General features: G+C 36.1%; 1 long non-coding RNA gene across 1 annotated transcript; it reads right to left on the minus strand.

Annotated features, from left to right (window-relative positions):
• Nucleotides 1–730: 730 nt before the first annotated feature.
• Nucleotides 731–12,837, minus strand: LOC127564438 (uncharacterized). The gene is made up of 2 exons (XR_007954272.1): nt 12,710–12,837; nt 731–6,115 (listed from the first exon to the last, which is right to left on the minus strand). It is a non-coding gene; the product is annotated as an uncharacterized LOC127564438 (long non-coding RNA).
• Nucleotides 12,838–13,008: the final 171 nt, after the last annotated feature.

Raw genomic sequence — 13,008 nt, forward strand, 5'->3', positions numbered from 1 at the left:
TTGACCTTATCTTGATGTATGGTATTAAGTGTGGGTCAAGTGCTGCACTAGCAGGACAGCAGTGACTGCACTATGTCTGAGCTCTGAGATTATGAGAGTGTGATGAGTCACTCCAGGTGGGTGTGGCCAGGTCAGACCATAGCTTTTCAGTGTTATAGTCTTTACTCCCTGTGGTTAAACCTTCTTTGCTGATCTATTGGTTTGCTGCCATGGCAAAATAGCCAACACTGTGGCAAAGCTCCCCCCAGAAACATCTTGAGCTCACACCCTATTCCCCTCTGGTCTGCTCAGTGTGAGCTGCCTGCCTTATTATTCTCACTGTCTGCTGTGCTGTTGCTGCTTCCCTTCAGTCTCTGCCTGATCTAACTGTCCCCACCCATGAACAAAACCAGACCTATTCTGATGAATTTCGAGGATATCTTCTCTTGGTAATTATTTGGTTTTTGGTTTTTTTTTTTTTTTTTTCAGTCAAGCACTAATTCCGAGGCTTGTCATGAAATAAATTATTCTGAGAGAAAAGACGGAGCTCAAATAGATGTGTGTGTCCTCTCTACCATCTTGGCCAGAAGTCAAATGTGTTTCTTATAATCAACATTATTGTAGGATTCTGGATTTTATTCTAGTTTGTTATTTGTCCAGAACCAGCTGGACAGAGTGTGTGTAAAGGCCCTGCGAATAGAGAAGAGGAAGGGAAGGACAAGAGACGCGCAGAATTGGAGACAAGACAGGCTTTCTGATCAAGTCTCGTTTATTGTGGGCAAAAGTACAAGTATTTATGGTGGTTTGTGAGGGAGTGGGGGTCGTGCAAACTCAGTACAGAGGGGACCCTAGACAAAGGATTTGTTTCCCGCTGAAAGAGGAGTTGACCAGGGGCCTTTGATGATGTAGGAAGCTCCAGGAGGCGTCTAGATGTCTGTTTGTTCAAGGTTAGAGGAGTCTTAGGAATGTGGCTTTATCACCTATAGATTAGTGCCGGCTCCCCACAGGTCCCCCTTTTTATATTTATATAAAGAATAGAATTTTTCACTTCCCGACCTGTGCCTGGCTTAGGTTGTTCCAAGGGGAGAAATCTTACCCGTCTAAGAAGGATGTACAAAAACATTTCTTCCTGGCTTAGATTGGCTAGTCCTTGAGGGATCTTACCTGTCATTGGCTAATCAGGTCTCAATGTTTTTTGGAAATTTTGATTGCTCATATGAGCATCAAAGGGGTCATCATCAGTCTCAAGACGATAATAGTGTATGTGAATGGGTTTTGCCACCCATTTTGCCAGTGCATTATTTATCTGGGACTTTACAAAGGATGTGATTTTCCGGAAAGCCCAGGGTCCAAAGGACAAAAGTACGAGAAAGCCAATTAAAGGCCCAAGTAAGGGAAGGATATAAGGGAGGATCCCATGGAGCCCACTCCAAAGAGGGTTGTCAAAGAGTTCCTTGCCCTGCTTAACCAGGTCTTCCTGGAGTTTCCTAATTTTGTCCCTAACAATACCAGATTTGTTTGCATAGAAGCAACAGTGTTCTTGGAGGGCTAAACATATTCCCTCCTTGTTCTGCAGTGAGGAGGTCCAGGCCTCATCTGTTTCACAAGACAACTTCAGCTAAACTATAGATCTGATCCTGAAGATCACTTATAGTACTGGGGAGGGCCTGGACACAGGTGCCAGTCCATGGTTTCATTTTAAAAACTGCTGCTCCACGCTGTGAAATGTGGGTGTGCCATGCTGACAGTCAAAACTGATCAAAGCTGATCCAGGTCCCAGAAGCAAGCCAATATCTGTAATTTGACCAAAATCTAGAACAAAAAACACAAATCTAACAAAGAAAGATTAGATCAGTCTTAGATAGAAAGACTCAGTTCACCAGACTGCTGCAAAAGATGAGGAGGCCAAAATAAATTGTTTCCTATGTGAAGAAATGAGTTTGCTTTACAGGCCAGGCAAACAGCTGCAGTCTTACAGACCATTATTAATTGTCCTCTTATCATGTAGAAACCTTAAAGAAACAAATCACAAATATCCAGTAACAGACAGATGACCAGGCAAAATACTCAGTTGCCCAAGCATTTAGGATACAATACATATAACCAGACTGAAAATAGCAAGATATGACATAATTGAATTGCATTAACAGTTCTATTGACCATTGCTCTGATCATAGAGATCAGTTACAGAAGGAAAAATGCAAGAACATAATAACATAACATAAGCAGTTGAGTTTTAACTGCTTATCAATTGTCCCAGTAATTGTCAGAGGGTGAAGCTTTAAAACTCCCAAATAGCATTAACTAATTAACTATAAGCCCAAGAATTTTTACCCCAATAACAAATTCCATTAATCAAATTTCAGATAACTCTTAAACAAAGATTTATCATAACTTTACAGTAATAACAGAAAGAAATTTTGTCTCAATAAGTTCACAACTTAGAACAATTATCATATCTAGATAGATGTTACATGAGTGAACATTATACATACAAATCATTTTGCTTTTAAAATACCCAATACATAGAAAAAATATCCCAAATTGTATATTGTCCATAACAGAAACATTTTCAAAAGGACAAAGAAAAAAAAATCTATTATGTTCAGAGGCCCTTTAAATAACTTCAGGATGACCCAATACAATCAATTTAAACTTATACAAAAGACCCAGTTCCACATAAAAGAATTCAAGAAGTTTCTTAAAAATAGCAATTAAACTTTTAGAAATATTCCTACCAAAGTATGGATCACATTTATGACCATATTCCTTAAACAAGAAAACCTTTATGTATCAAAAACAAATATTCAATCAATTAAAAGTAAGCATGCCCTTAAAGATCAGTTTGCTGCACTGTCCGTGATCAGATAAGAAAAAAAAAAAAAACGGTAGGAACACACTTAGAGGGGTGAAGGGAAGAGAGGATTCCACATGGCCACCCTTCCCCCACTCCTGGCCCCCTAGAAAAAACTTCCCTCAGGTTCCCCATTCAAATTCCTAGATGAGGATCCTTTTCAAGATTTAGCCCATCAGTTTATTTACTTTCTTCCCAAATCTACCAAGTTCCAAACCTTCTCCTTCCTTCAAAAACCTATAAGATTCACACTATAGTGAATAGCCCAAACCTCCATAAAACCCACACATGTCCAGCAGAACTGGATTTAAAGTATGACTTATGTTAACAAATAACTCAATATATTTCAAAAGGTAACAAACTGAATCAAACTAATACAGCTGTTTTTTAAAAGTTTTTTTTTTTTCTTTTCTACCACATTTCTTCTAACCACTATTAGCATCTTATCTCCAGAGCTTTTTATTGCCCAGGCCAGGTTAAGCTTGAATTTTATTGTTCTTTACTCTAGTAGGCTTTTCCTTAAAAAAGTTTAAAATCACAAGCAAATTTTCCTTAATCATTGTTCTTAAGACTTAACAAAGCTCTTAAATCAGCAAACAGACTAGGGGCTTTTTCCAGGACCTCCACCCCCAGAGAGAAGTTTGTTTCACCTTGAATTCCCTTTTTTTTTCTTCCAGAATCCAAAGGGGCTTCTGTGAACTTCCAAGCCTGTTTAGTGCTTTTCTCTGCCTTCACAGAGAATGCCTAGATATTCCATTCAAACTTCTTTTCTTTAAATGTTAGCACACTGTTCTTCTATATATATTTAACTTTCCGAACTTTCAAATCACTTTCAATCTATTTTTTTTATTCATTTCTTTTTTTTCTTCTTCTTCTTCCTTTCTCTCCCTTTTCTCCCTTTTTCTCACAGGCTGCTGCAGTCAGCCAGAGACAGAAGGAGAGAGAAAGATTTTTCAAGCTTCTTGATATTTTCTAAGCCTGCACACAGGCTGAATCCTTATCTCTTACAAGATTGCTAACTTTTAACACAGACACACAGAGACACACGTGGAGCTCCATTATACTAAGCACAGTTGCAATGTTGTTCTTAAAAATTTTTCAACCAACAACAAAACAGACAAATCACACAGAACATAGAACACACATCACACAGACTACATAGTTACAACATTAAACAAATATATAACACATGCCTAGAGGATATTTTCCAGCGTCCCAGAAAATACCCATCTCAGAACTTTTAAACCCCTCGGGTTTTATTCTGAGACCACAGATAGCTAGCAAACAGACCAGAACAGAACCAGAAAAGAATCAAGACATCTACTCTCTTGTTTATCTTGCTAATTTATAACCTTAGAGCAAATAGTCCTCAGTCTTAATGGGTCAGGGGGGAAGGGAAGTTTTACAGTTTAGGAGATTGAGACAGAACAGTTAAGGAAACTGAGACAAGGGAAACTAGTGCAGGGAAACTGAGTCAGGACAGTTAAAGAGAACTGTGGCATAACATTCCATACTCTCTCCCCTAAATATTCAAACCTTTGAATATTAGCACCTTCCTCTAGACACCCAGGAGGTCTTAGCACCATAATTTTGACCAACCCAAAATAAAACTAGAAAAATGTAAGAACTCATATAGCAAGAGCAAGTCTCCCCCTGAAAACCCCAGAGTTAACAGCTGTAACAGAGTTAACATGTCAGGTTTTACAGCTCTCAGCCAGAGAATCCAGTTTGAGATGGAAATTAAATCTGTGGTCATTTGTGCACTTAACTAACAGCAGGGCCCAAGGGCTCAACCCACTCCAGGGGAGAAGGGTAAGGTTTGGAGTAGCTTCACGTGTCCCTGCCCAGAGCTGCTGCTACTAGAATACAGATTTCTGAGCAGATTATGCACAGTAAGACCATCAAGGCAGGCAAACTCCAAACTTTTTAAATGCCTGATATCAAACAAGGTCCTTTGAAATGCTGAGGTACTAATTAATGAACTGGGGTTACAGGACTGAAGAAAAACAGATCAGAGAGACTGACAATCCCAAGTCAGGTGTCTGATTTCTAAAACTTTTCTAAAAGATATAATCCCAAAAACTGAGTCTGCCAGGGCAATTTTAACAAAATAAGGGATTCCAAAGCTAAAACATTCAAATTCAATCTGAACTAGTGAGATGGGGGTGGGGCAGAAATGCCTAAAGCAAAGTGAATGGGAGCTAGCGGTTCCCATTCTTCCAGGTATTTTGAAAAAAAATACACCAGTTTCTCCAATGTTCTATCTCTTCCTTCCCCTTTTATTTTTTATTTATTATTATTATTTTTTCTCACGGAAAGGAATCATCAAATGACTATTCCCCATATTTAAACCCCAAGAGTGAATCAAAATCCCTATACATAACAGACTTGTACAGTAGCATTTCCTAAAAAGCCCTCAAATAAAACAGCAATAATTACACCGTTTTAACAAATCCCATCCCAAGTCTTTAACACACAGTAATAGATGATCCAGGTAAGGTTTAACAGTCAGTCATCAATCATTCCCAAAGTCCCTCATATCAGTCCAAAGTACACTAGATGCAGCGTCTAAAGACTCATCATTTGGGGAAGTTAAAGAAAAGCTGTTGGAGGGGTAGATTTTTTTCCCCTGTCTGTTATCTCCTTTTCATTGTTATGGGAACTTAATTCGAGCCTAGAATTGGTGCACTTAAGGGCATCTTTTAAAAAAGAGGAACTGTCCTGAATAACTTTGTTAACATTTGTTAACATCCTCACCATGTTGATGGGCGCAAGTGGCAAGTAGGCTGCTTATGCAATTCCAAAAATTGAAAGCTGTGATAGGGACCTTTCAGGTCCAAAAGTTCTATATATCTATATAATTTATATATCTATAAAAATCATTAAGGCAATCTCCAACTCTTTTCCACCTTTTCATATCAATGGTTCCTTCCTGCGGGAACTATGGACAAACATCTTCTAAAAATTTAAAAATTTTAAATTTTTTTCTTTTTTCTTAACCCTTACTCTATGCGCCCTTAATGAGTCTTTGAGACCCTCAATAAACCTATCATGTACTCTAATGTCCTGTCCCATATCGAAAACCTCACTCACCAGGCCTCTTTCTCCGGAGTGGATGGACCCGTGCGGACCTTCTTCTCCTTAGTCTCCGGGACTGTGCAGTTCTATTTCTTCAGAGGTTTTGTGATCCAGTAGTGGCTGCTCCTAACAACACAATCTTCTGGGCCCCACGTTTTGGTGCCAATTGTCCAGAACCGGCTGGACAGAGTGTGTGTAAAGGCCCTGCGAAGAGAGAAGAGGAAGAGCAGGACAAGAGACGTGCAGAATTGGAGACAAGACAGGCTTTCTGATCAAGTCTCGTTTATTGTGGGCAAAAGTACAAGTATTTATGGTGGTTTGTGAGGGAGTGGGGGTTGTGCAAACTCAGTACAGAGGGGACCCTAGAGGAAGCTCCAGGAGGCGTCTAGATGTCTGTTTGTTCAAGGTTAGAGGAGTCTTAGGAATGTGGCTTTATCACCTATAGATTAGTGCCGTCTCCCCACAGTTATTCACTTCCATTTTATGATAGAGTTCATCCCATTCACATTCACAGTTAAAATGACTAATTCTATTTTTTCTTGCTATCTTATCTACCCTGTTATGCTTTTCTCTTTCCTTTCCTCTTTCCCTCCTCCCCACTATTTTACTTATGAGCACTACTTGCCTCAAGCAGTCCTTCTCCTTTAGAGCCTTTTTACACCTTTCCCCTAATACTTGTTTTCTCTTCTATTAGTCTTTCCTTCCCCCCCTTTCCCTCTCACTTCCCTTTACAGTGAGAAAAGTTTCTCTGTAAAACCACCAAATATGTCTAATATTCTCTCTGAGACAAATTTGATCAAAGTAAGATTCACAAAATGCTCATCCTGCTCCTTTCTCTCAATTATAATAGGTTGTCTTTGCCTCTTTATGAGATGTAATTTCCCTTATTTTATCTCCTTTTCCCTCTTTTTCCAGTACAATCACTTTTCCACCTTTCTTTTCTTTTTGCATACTATCATAGTACAATCAAATTATACCTATACTCTCTAAGTATACCCATAATAGAAATATATTTCTCAAAGAGTTCTTTCCTTTTTACTTTTTTATGTTTCTCTTGTCTTTGGAGATCAGAATTTTTGTTCATCTCTGGTCTTTTCATTAGAAATTGGTGAAATTCACCCATATCATTGAATTCCAGTTTCTTCCCTGAAAGATAATGCTCATTTTAGCTGGATACCTTATTATTGGCTGTAATCCCAAATTCCTTTGCCTTTCAGAATATCAAAATCCATACCTTTTGATCCTTTAAGGTGAAATCTGCTAGGTTCTGGGTAATCCTAACTGTGGCTCCTCAGTATTTAAATTATTTCTTTCTGGCTTCCTGCAATATCTTTTCCTTGGTGGAATAGTTCTGAAATTTAGCCACAGTATTCCTTGGGGATTTACTATTTGGGTCTCTTTTAGGAGGTAATTGGTGAATTGTTTCAATGGTTATTTTACCTTCTGATTCTAAGATATCAGGGCAGTTTTCCTCTATAATTTCCCGTAAGATAATGTCTAGGTTCTTTTTTTTTTTTCATCATGGATTTCAGGAAGTCCAGTAATCCTTAGATTGTCCCCCCTAGATTTATTTTCTACGTCAGTTGTTTTCCTAGGAGGTATTTCATATTTTCTTCTGTTTTTTTCATTTTTTTGTTTGTCTTTGATTAATATTTGAAGTCTTTTTCAGTCATTCCCTTCCATTTTCTCAATTCTAATTTTTGGTCTATTATTTTCTTCAGTTACCTTTTTTAGCTCCTTTTGTAATTGGCCAATTGAATTGTTTTGTTCATTGCATTTTTTTCCATTTCATAAATTTTGTTTTTCAGTGAATTGGTGTCTTTTTCATATCTATTTTGTAGGGAACTACATGCTTTTCCATTCCTTCTTGCAATGATCTCATTTTCTTTCCCCATTTTTCTTCTAACTCTTTTAAGACCCTTTAGGCAATCTTCCAAGAAAGCCTTTTGAAATGGAGACCAGCTCATATCTCCCTTTCGGGGTTTCATCTGGAGTTGCTTTGCCTTTAGGGACCTTAGGATTTATAAATTCTTTTCTCTCTCCATAAAAGCTCTCCATGGTGAGAGGTTTTTTTTTTTTTTTTGTTGTTGTTGTTTTTGTTTTTGTTTTTTTTTTTTACTTATTTTTAAGGTTTAAGGTCTACTCAATGCAAAGTAGTGACAGCTGCTTAAAATTGCCCTGGGGCACTTCTGCTGATTGATTTCTGGTGCTGGGTAAGCATGGCTAATCCCCTGTTCTTCTGGGGCTCAATGGTATACAATTTGCCTTTTGTAGCAAATCTGCCAAACTACCTGCTTGCAACCAGGACAAAGTAGCCTAAGAGGTTCACAAAAGATTCCCAGGTGTGTGGAAGCTATGACGCTTTGATTTCTTGCACCAGTTCTTTCCCCTGGTTTCCCTATGATGCAGTCTGGACTTAGCAGACTGTCCCCCTGCCTGTTTGAAACAAACTTGCTCTGAAGTTCTTCTAAGATATATTCTGGGAATGTTTTGTACTCCTAGTTTTTGTGGATTCTTTGACTCCAAAATCAGTTTAGAGGCTTAATCTGCTGTTGGTTTGAGGGAAGGTCAGAGGAGGTCACAGAAAGTCGAGTCTTCTCTCTGCCATCTTAGCTTCACCCCCTTGAGACTCACAGAAGACATTCAATTCAGTGACTTGTTGATGACTGTGGTACTATTAAAGTTCTATAATCAATTAATGAGGATGTTATATGGTAAATAATTTTTGATTTTTAGGAAATCACATTGGAATGGTGATTTAAATTCTTGTTTCTAGGGCAGAGATATAACAGTTCAAACAAATGATTGAAATTTGTTGGCTAGAAAACATATAGAATTGAAAGTTCTGGTTTTACAAAAATGCTGTGGGAAGGTAAGGCTGTTTGACCTGATTTGTTTTTTAATCCTCTTTTGCCCCTTGATTGTGTGGGTTGTGACAAAAAAGTGAACATGATAAAAAGACTTGAGATCAGATTCTATCTTGCATAAAGCATTTGAAACATGGGCTTTAGGACTCTTCTAATTTCTATTTAGGAAGACATTACTGGGAGACTCTAGAACATGACACATCCTGAGACCACCCCCACTGAGATCAAATTATATGATTAAGGTTAGTACCACAAGACCCTGAAGCTACTTTGTATATTGGACTAACAAGTCTTTGTGTGAAATTTTTGAAGAATTACAGTTTACCAGGGAGTTGTCATTGGATTAGAAAAAGTGAATGTTATTAATTCCTGGGAAATTCCAGCCTGAGTTGTAATTCCTGTATATATCCCATAAAAGGACCTAAGGAGAGTTAATTAAGGATTGATATGTGTTCATCAGAACAAGTTATACCAGATACCTTTTAACTTCCCCCTTTTAAAAAAATGTCATTTCTCTGGAGAATAAAAGACTAAATTCAAAGAATGGCAAAAACTCAGTGGTTCCTGGCTCCCAAAAATTTGATAATGTTTCTCAAAACCTCCTTGTGGATTAGGAGAAAAATGTGGACTATATTAAAGAAAAATTTGGTAGGTTAGAAGCAGTTTCATTGAGCAGATCTAAAGAACACTAATTCCTTCTGGAGGGCAATGGGTAGATTTATCCTTAAGGCTTGTTCTGTTCAAGATTTTACACTGATAATCATGATGAAGTGATAGATAGAATGCTTATTAGTAATTTTTAAATGGCATGGAATTGGTAGAGGCTACAGATGAAAAAAGTCACAGAACTGAGCTTCTGATGGATCTTTATTGATTAGAGCAATAGGATTGTACTAACAAGAAATCTATCAAAGGGGATAAATGTAAAATACTGAATGTGGATTTTAAAAATTCATCTGCATATATACACAATGAGGCAAAACAGTTTTTCATAGAAATTCACAGAGGAAGACCTAAAAATATTTGTTAGTCAGGCCTTGCATTTAATGTGAGAGGCTATCAAAAGGACTAATGTAATCTTTGTGGCAAAAGAGAGCATCCTTAGTGAGACATGACATGCCTTTATTCTTTCTATTTCTACATTATTATGCATAGATAGGATACTGGAAAAAAGCAGTTCAGAGAAAATTAAAGAAACCTTAAGAAATCATGCATGATTTATTTTACAGGAAGGTCTGCTAAGCATGTTAGGTGTTTAGTCTATTAAAAAGATGATTTAAAGGATGCCAGGATAATAGTCATCCAAAAATTAGGGAATTAGAATGCAGAAGTAAGTCTTGATTTCTTCAACTAGACTCTTTAAATCAGAACCATTAATTCTGGCTGCACAATATAGAAAGGTAAATTATAGGTCAACATAAGAAAATATCCCTATTAAAGCTGTCCAAATATACTGTGGGCTGCTTTACTTGGATAGTAACTTTTCAGTCACAGAAAGTTTCTAACTAATTTGGGGGTATACTGAAGACAAAATTGGTTATTTGGGACAAAAATAAATTAGATTAACTTTAATACTTAATGATAAGATATTATTATTATGGCATTTTTAATGCAATACATTAACATTTTTATACATTGATAGAATTTAGTTTTTTGGAAAACACCTATTAAAAGTAAATATATGTTTGACTTTTCAAATCATTTAAGATTCAGAAATAGAATCTCAACCTATTATTTATTTTTATTCTATGATTAATTTATAGAAAACTCTCAGTTGACGAAAACGTTGGCTAGGAACTTCTTTGCAATTTACATTCTTTGAGTTGCTTATCTAGGGCTCTTCAAAGTTTAGTGACTTGCCCAGCATTATACAGTTAGTATGAATCAGAGATGAAATTTAAAATCATGTCTTTTTGGCTTTGAGGCCAGCTCTCTTATTACATAGAAATATTTTCTTCAGACAATGATTACAATTAGCATAATTTCGGTGAATTTTTTTTAAAAAAGGACTGTCATTTTTTTTCTAAGCATGGGGGCATCATTTTTTTCAAATATGAAGTACTTTGAGTATAACTTTTTTCAGAATAGTAAACTTTCTGAAGATTAGTTTTTAAACTTTCATTCTGCATTACAAAGTGAAAAAAATTGACAATACCTAAGTTTAAGTATTCCCTTTTAAAATACGGTAAGACTAAATATATAGCAGTTTTTAAAAATGCAAGTAAAGGACAATTATGTATGAAAGGGATAAACATAGCAGAATATGCAATAAATATTTAATGTTAAAGTATCTTGCACCTTTTGTTTAATCATGGCATTTCCAAATTACTGTCAAATATCTCCTCCCTTGTTCCATGTCTTATTATTACAGTCATTTATAAGTCACTTTTCAAACCCTTTTTTGGGCTTTGTGCTGAATATTCTACTGAAACTTCTTACTCCAAGGTTATCAATGATATCCAATCTGCTAAATTACCTAGACTTTTTCTCAGTCTTCATTTTTCTTGATCTTATATAGCCTCAGATTCTGCCTCACTATGAAAATCTCTTTAGTTCTTATGTCATCTCATTCTCAGGATTTCATTGGGAATTATTCAGGATTGGTCATAACACACTTTCTTCATATTTTCACAGGGTTACTACACTGACTGAAGAAGATATTATTACAGTATACCTAAATTTCAGCAAAGTACTTGACAAATCCTCTCATGTCATCTTTGTGAACAATATGACAAATGTTAAACATAAACAAAAATAGAAGACATATGGATACATAAATGTCTATCAGAATTTGATGCATTTTTAATTATATTTTCAATATCAGTCCTTATAACTGCCACAAAAGTAGTATAGTTTTAATATTTCATTAAAAGAGATGTAAAATCCAGTGGAAGTTGGATGTTGACGTCTGTGTTTATCAGACAACGTGTGAATTTTGTGGTTAGTTTTGGATACCATATTTTAGAAATGGCCCCTGGACCTTCTAATTTAAAATAATGTTGTCAAAATTCACCATTTCCTTTGTGCCCCTTCTAGCATCTGAGTTGTCGGTCCTTTCATATTCCTATTCTTTGTTAAAAACAGACACTCCACAATATTTAGCATTTCCAAATCTACCTTCCCCCTTTCCTGACCTGATCAACTTGTACCTGGAATTTTGCAATAAACTACTATGTGGTCATTTTATCTCTGATTCCTTCCTTCTCAGATCTATTCTACACAAAGCTGCAAAATAATCTTCTTAAGGCACTTAAGGAAGCCACTCTCTTGCCTATTTCTTTAGTTCAGGAGAAATCACACCTATGAAATCTCCCTTCCACAACCATTATTTAATCTCCCCTCAATTTTCTCAGAGCACTTTTATCACTTTCTCTTGCCTTCTTTACTCCTGATCTTGAAACATAGTTATTTCTTTTTAGATATCCCTTCACAGACAGAAAATTCCTTGAGGCTAAAAACTGCTTTATTTTTGCCAGGAGGCAAAACAGAGTCAAACAGGAGATATTCTATATGCATATGAAATATAATAGTTGTTTCATGAATGACACCTTGAATTGAGAAGACACATTCAGTACTGAATTCATATGCCTTCAAGCAATAAAGAAAAGGGCCAGGAAACATCAAGATGCAATTTTAAATAACACGTTAAAAATACTAAATTTAAAAACAATCCAAAGACTACAGGATGCACCCTCTATTAGGTGTTATTTTTGAAAAAAAAAAAAACTTATTCTCATACTTGTAAAGAAGAGTAAAAAAGGAAAAAAAATACCATCTGCATCATGTAAATCAAATTCTTCCATAAAAGGTGCAATAAAATTGAAGAGGAAGAGAAGAAAAGATGATGATGACTGAAGAGACCTTAAGATATATTTCTCTTCTTCCTCAATTATGAAATTATAAAGCTTACCAAATTCTAGTTTTTTCTTACCTCCTTTTCCTACTTCTTGGCTTATGAAAGAATCTTTCATTTGAAGAGTAGGTGGATAGGCTATGAAGGTAGATAATTAAATAAGAAGATGTTATATATAACGTTTTCAGTACACATCCAATAATAATTTTAAAAGTATCAATGCTGTAACCTTCCCATTAGAATTTCTCTTCAGGTGACCTAAAAGAAAAGAACAAAAGGTTTATTATTATCAACCATAGATAAACAGCATAATTCAATCACAACTTCATGCAAAATGAATAGGTTTGTTAGTTCTCATTATAGGATTTAAAGAATGA

Source organism: Antechinus flavipes, chromosome 5, assembly GCF_016432865.1.
Source record: "Antechinus flavipes isolate AdamAnt ecotype Samford, QLD, Australia chromosome 5, AdamAnt_v2, whole genome shotgun sequence".
In the NCBI taxonomy this organism is placed as follows: domain Eukaryota; kingdom Metazoa; phylum Chordata; class Mammalia; order Dasyuromorphia; family Dasyuridae; genus Antechinus; species Antechinus flavipes.